Genomic DNA, 6,000 nt, shown 5'->3' on the forward strand with positions numbered 1-6,000 from the left:
TCAATATAAAATGTACGGTTGCACCCGAACTTAGTTCTTCCTTACTTGTTTTATTTTAATATATTGCATTATTATATTTAGTCATGCATTTTCATTCATAAAATCACTTTAAATCATTTTGTCCGGTTTTTGAAACCAAATGCTCCTATGTGCTTCGCGACAAAGTCGAAACTCACACCGGCGAGGTGGTACCTCGATTTTTCCACGAAAATTGCATTTTTTTTTGTATATATACTGTATATATCTCGTAAATGACAAGAGCTATAGAAAAGATGCAAATGACAAAATTGTAGGAAACATTGTAATTATTTTTATAATTTCTATTAGTAATAAACATACATAATATAAAAATAATTATTAGTAAAGTATATGATGTAAAAATCAAATAAAATTATTAAGTATGCAAGTCCAAATTGACTATAAATATTAGGGTTTTCATTTACTAGTATCAGCAAAATTTCTAGAATTATTGCTTTGCAATAGCTACCACTTTGACAGGAGCCATAGTTGAACAATGTAAAAGTATGTGCTCTGCTATGCTCGGAGTTTTGTTAGGTAAAAACCTATAGCTGTAGCAATAGCCAAAAATGAAGTGCTGTGCTCTGCTCTGGCGTAGCGGTAGCAAAAATTGGGAGCGGTATCTCTCGCATGTGTAGCTGTTGTACATGAATATTTTTATCAGCCGTAATGGCCGAGTTCAAAATATGTTTTTTCAATGAATGAAAAAATGCTGTTTTTTACCCGACAAAATCCACGTAACCCCTCTATGCGATAGTTAATTTTTACAGGAACACGAATACACCGAGTTTTATAAGAATATTATCAGTATTGCATGCATTAATAAAAATACGAAAACAAAACTCATATTAATAAATATGATTCTACATACTTAAATGTACATTAGCCAAAAGACTAGCATGTGGCTGTAATATCAAAGCAAGTCTCTTAGCGTAATTTTCATTCAATGCTCAGCTCTGTTCACTCATCACTGTTGAAATTTCTCCTTCCGAACATGCAGAGGTGAAATCCACTCATATAGTTTTATTTTTTTAGCTTTTGTCAATTCACACGCTAGTCCGCAATTGAACCTTTTCCATGCTACACGTTCTCTGTTATAGCAACTTACGGAGAAGCAGAATCGGATGACAGTTGTAGAATGAACATGACAAACTAAAAAGTCTCGAAATCACATCTCAGCATTATTTTATCACATGCTAAGTCAACGCCGCTTTGTAAAAGCGTACCGAGGCTAAATAAAAATTAGATCACTCAAAGACTCCTGTCTACAAATTATCTGCAATATTATTACCCAATATTATATATAAGTAACCAAGTGGTATGAAAACTTACTGAGAATGCTGAAAAGCATCAGGAGGCTAGTAAAACCTACAAAGAACCAGAAGCCGCAACCGACCAAACACCACACCGGGAGGGTATTGCATGTAAATTGGCAAAAGCTTGTACATACATATGTATGTATATAAAGTAGTATTTCCTCCATCTATTTTTTTTCCTCAAGTGTTCTCGGGAACGTCGTTTTTAATTTACTCTTTTTTGAAGATGTGACTTTTAATTTATTATTAATAATTTATTTCTTCTAAATGTAAAGAATTGTTTACTAATGAAATTACCAATTCCCACATAAAATATCGGTTTTGCCGAAGATTGTTATTACAAGATCACATCAATACATACGCACCTTTATGCCGGAACGTCCTTGCTGCTTAAGTAATACGTTTTCAGGCTTCATATCACAGTGAATAATTTCATTCCTGTATAATGCATCTAAACATTGTAATAGCGAATGTGCAAATTTTCGCACAAGTTGGAGGCTAAATCCTTTGAAGCCATTTTTTTTTATCAACTCATATAAATTGATATTGAGCAGCTCAAAAGTAATACACATATGGTTCCGAAATGTAAAATAATCAAACATATGGATTATGTTCATTGTATTATACTTGTCTTGTCTGCGCAAATGATGCAAAATGCGAATTTCTTCCTGCGCTTGTCGATGAAAGCGTTTTTCATTTCGGACCATTTTTAAAGCGACATGCTCATGTGTCTTATGGTCATATGCTTTAATTACCTGTCCAAAGCTCCCTTTGCCTATCACTTTAAGCATTTCATACCGATAGGCCACATGGTCATGTGGTATATAGATATAGGCTCCCTGTTCGTTATCATAGTCAGAATTATTTGGGCCGAAAATGCCCGATCGTTTCTTAGCGTTGGCACCAATAAAATATATATGCGGATACGCTAATATTTCAGCACGTTCATATGGAGTTAATTTATGCATATATAATATCATTACTTGTTGCGGGGATACCACTAATGACTTTGGTTTCTCTTGTAAAGCACACTTTTGCTGACCTGACATAATGATCTGCTCATGCAGTAAAAATGTTTCTCCAACTTTAGATACTTCCACCAATTGACCATCTACTGCAGCAAATTTTGGCATAGCTTCACTATATGGTTTATTACATATTGTATCTGTTGGTAAACCGCCACAGATTTGACTTTTTAATGTAGCAATTGGTGACGAAGGGGAAGCAACTGGTAAACCACCAGACGTAGAAATCATCCTTTCCAGTGATAATACTGTAAAAAGATTATATGTTAATTTCAATTAATTTATCATCGTTACAGAAGTACGTGCATACCTATATATATAAAAATGAAAAACTTTTTCCCTTGGTCACGGCATCACGGGTGAATGGCTGGACCAATTTTACTAATTCTTTTTTTGTTGCATTTGTTATTATTAGGAGAAGGCTCTTATGTAAGAAAAGAATTACGAAAGTTGCCTCTATAATATGAAAATTAATCGCAAAATGTGTTGCTAAGCGCATAACTCAACGACGCACAGTGGGGCCGCTTCATACAAGCCGCGGCAAAAAATAGAAGGAATCGAGGTAGGGCTTTGAAATTTGGCACACATCTCTCATATTGCCAAATTAGATGAAAAAAAAAATTTTGTTAAAATCCGCCCACAATCACGCCCACCTCCCATATAACACAAAAATCAAAAATCATCCTACAGTAACAAAATTTTCTACAGTGTAATGTTTTGTAAATATAAGCTTGTCCAGAAAGAATAAAGCAAATCCGCCCACAATTACGCCCATCTCCCATATAATATAATCACAAAAGTTGCAATATTTTCGCTGTTATCACAGCTAGACTGTTAAAAATTGTCAAACGGATTTGAATCAATAAAAAATATTATTTCTCTAAAAATGAAACAAGTCCGTCCACATTTACGCCCACCTCCCATATAATATAACCAATAAATATTCAAAAATGATCATATATTATTAATTATTTATTCAACAAGTAATTTTTTAACATCATCATCCAATTCTAAAGTTTCTTGTGTTCTTCTTTAAGTGGTTTGGTTTCCGCATTAGTAGACCACCTTTAAAAGTTAAATTATACCCAATATGTAAAATAAATTCCATTGTTTTAATTCTAGCATGTAAGGGAGAAATTCCCAACTTAACTGCTTCCTGATTGCATGATTTTTTGACAACGGGTTCTAGGTTGTTCATTTCTTTAGGGCTTGCATTACATATGTAACAGACAGATGATGCTTTACAACCAGTTGCTGCTTGAGCTATTTTTGTGTCCATCATGGTAAATAAAAGATTGTGACTTATTTCAATAACCTTGTCCTTTATAGTCACAAATGTTGGCATTATGTTGATTATGGTTTCCTGTATCCTTTCGACAATTTCTTTAGTATGGTTTGCGGTTTCCTTGGCATATTCAAATTGAATCGGCCGACAACTTTGTGGAAAAAGGCTTAGAGTTCTTCCATAACGTGTCTGTTTGGTCTATAGTTTTAAGCACTAAAGGCACTAAAGGCACCATAGATACCATAAATAAATTTGTATCAGATATACCATCAAATTCGTTAGGTATGAACTGATGGTATTGACTTTGATTTGACGAACCGTCACAACGCCATTTCGATGTTAGAGTCATTATTTCTGGAACATGAGCTAGATTTGTGAAGTTCTCGGCGGCCAAAATAATTCTTTTAGCTGTGTGATCAAGTAAACGTTGCAAATCAACTTGTGTAGATATTGGTGTAATAGTAATATTTTCAGGGTAACAATCCCTTTTTTTCTCCCGAACTCTATAATACGGTGGCAACACATCACATCCGAAGTCTTTAAGCACATTTCGAACAACTTCATACTGATGCTTTGATAACTGTGCATCAACTAACATCGCCAACGCTTTTTGAGAATCTAAGTATGTCTTCTTAATAGCAGCTGATCCAGCTGCGGCCTTTAATTCTTGTTCAGAGTACTTATCTCGAAGTTGTTGGACCTTGTAACATTTAGCCCGTTGACTACATTCTTCAAATTTCTTTACCGGTCGTCCAGCAATTAAACTACGTTTATTTGAAGTCCCGGGTAATAATTTATCAACCATCTCTACAGTAAAATTCTTATCCAGCCATACAGAATGATTTTTAAATAGTATGTTTTTTTCCTGTGGCACTGGTTTCATTTTAAATTGAATGAACTTATGTACCTTTTTTTAATTTGTTCTAAAATTAACTTCACCTTATCTTCACTAAAAGAAGGGAATTTATCCCTCAAAAACTGCGTCAACATATCACTTTTTTGGCCGCACAGAATAAATTCTTCAGTAAGCTGTCGATTACTTATGGAAACTGATGACATTTTGCAAATATTATTTGCAATATATATTTATACAATCACACTTGTTAAGAACTGTTAAGTTTTTATTACACAACGAATTTCGAAATTACACAAACGCTACTTTAAATTATCAATATGTGAACAACACAACAACCGTTCATAGCTATCTTTGATCCTTATTCGCACGTATCCGCAGTTCATTTTTTCGTTATCATATTCCTTAAAGTGTACATAAAATATTAGGACTAACTAGACAATGTAGGTACACGTAGCTAATAGTCAAAATTATAATTTTTATGTAAAAGCGCTTAAGAATGGTTTTATTTTAAAACTTTGTCAAAATTGACATGAATTAGGCTTATGAAATGAAAATAATTATTTATAATATATTATAATATATATTAGGATGGACTTTGAAGTCACTTCTTATTGCATAAAACGTCGAAACCCCATACGTCGGTTCTCATATGTTTTTCAATATTTTTCACAATTCTATTCTATTTTTATTTGACTTTAAAAATACATTGTTAAGTCAGTGAAATGGCAATTCGCAAATACGTGATAAATTAAACTATATTCATTGTCTAGAAACACTACTGGAATGAAATTTTGTTAAAATTAGATAGTTAAAAATTACATATTTTTGCCGCCTATTACCCATTGTGCGACGCCTGGACCAATTTGGCCAATTTTTTAAATGTTCTTTGAAGTTCAGAGATGGTTTTTACGGCGAGGAAAAGTCGAATAATTGCCGAAAAATCCCTAAAAATAGCCCGTTTCTTTTTCCCATACACACGTTTTCTTTTGTATATGTATGTGTAAGTAAAAATGAATGTTTGTTTGTTAGTAACCCTAAGGCTCGAGAACGGCTAAACCAATTTTCATGAAATTTTCAGAAGTTGTTCGCTGTGAATCTGGAAAGAGCTAGAAATAAAAAGACCTTATACTTTTCATAAAGAAAAGTCGAAATATTGGAAATTTCCAAAACGTGCCTTTTTTCCATACAAGTTTTTTCTTTTGTTTTTCAATATTTTGATATGTAAATTATTTAAATTGTTCAATTTCGGTCGCTTGCTTTTAATTGCGGCTATTTAAAAGAAAAATTATTGAAAATTATTCAGTGAAAACTTTATGTGTGTTTCAGACGAAGTGATCAATTACTGATTGAAATTTGTTACAAAGCCACGAAGAGGTCTCGCTAATATCGGTCGGCGTTCTTTTTGTCATCAACGTATGGCAAACCAAGGCACATGAACGAGTACTCCAAGGATGCAATGACATACGTGTGGAATTATGTGTCGCGGTCAATCAGCAAGCG

At 33.4% G+C, this 6,000-nt stretch overlaps 1 protein-coding gene across 1 annotated transcript in view; it reads right to left on the reverse strand.

Moving 5' to 3' along the window:
* LOC105223425 (uncharacterized) overlaps positions 1–1,838 on the reverse strand; it is a 155,867-nt gene extending 154,029 nt beyond the window's left edge. The window contains exon 1 of the mRNA XM_049459829.1: positions 1,700–1,838. The gene's annotated coding sequence lies outside the window, so the exon portion shown is untranslated. The remainder of the gene's footprint in view (positions 1–1,699) is intronic.
* Between the last annotated feature and the right edge of the window lie 4,162 nt (positions 1,839–6,000).

Source organism: Bactrocera dorsalis, chromosome 6, assembly GCF_023373825.1.
Source record: "Bactrocera dorsalis isolate Fly_Bdor chromosome 6, ASM2337382v1, whole genome shotgun sequence".
Classification (NCBI taxonomy): Eukaryota; Metazoa; Arthropoda; class Insecta; order Diptera; family Tephritidae; genus Bactrocera; species Bactrocera dorsalis.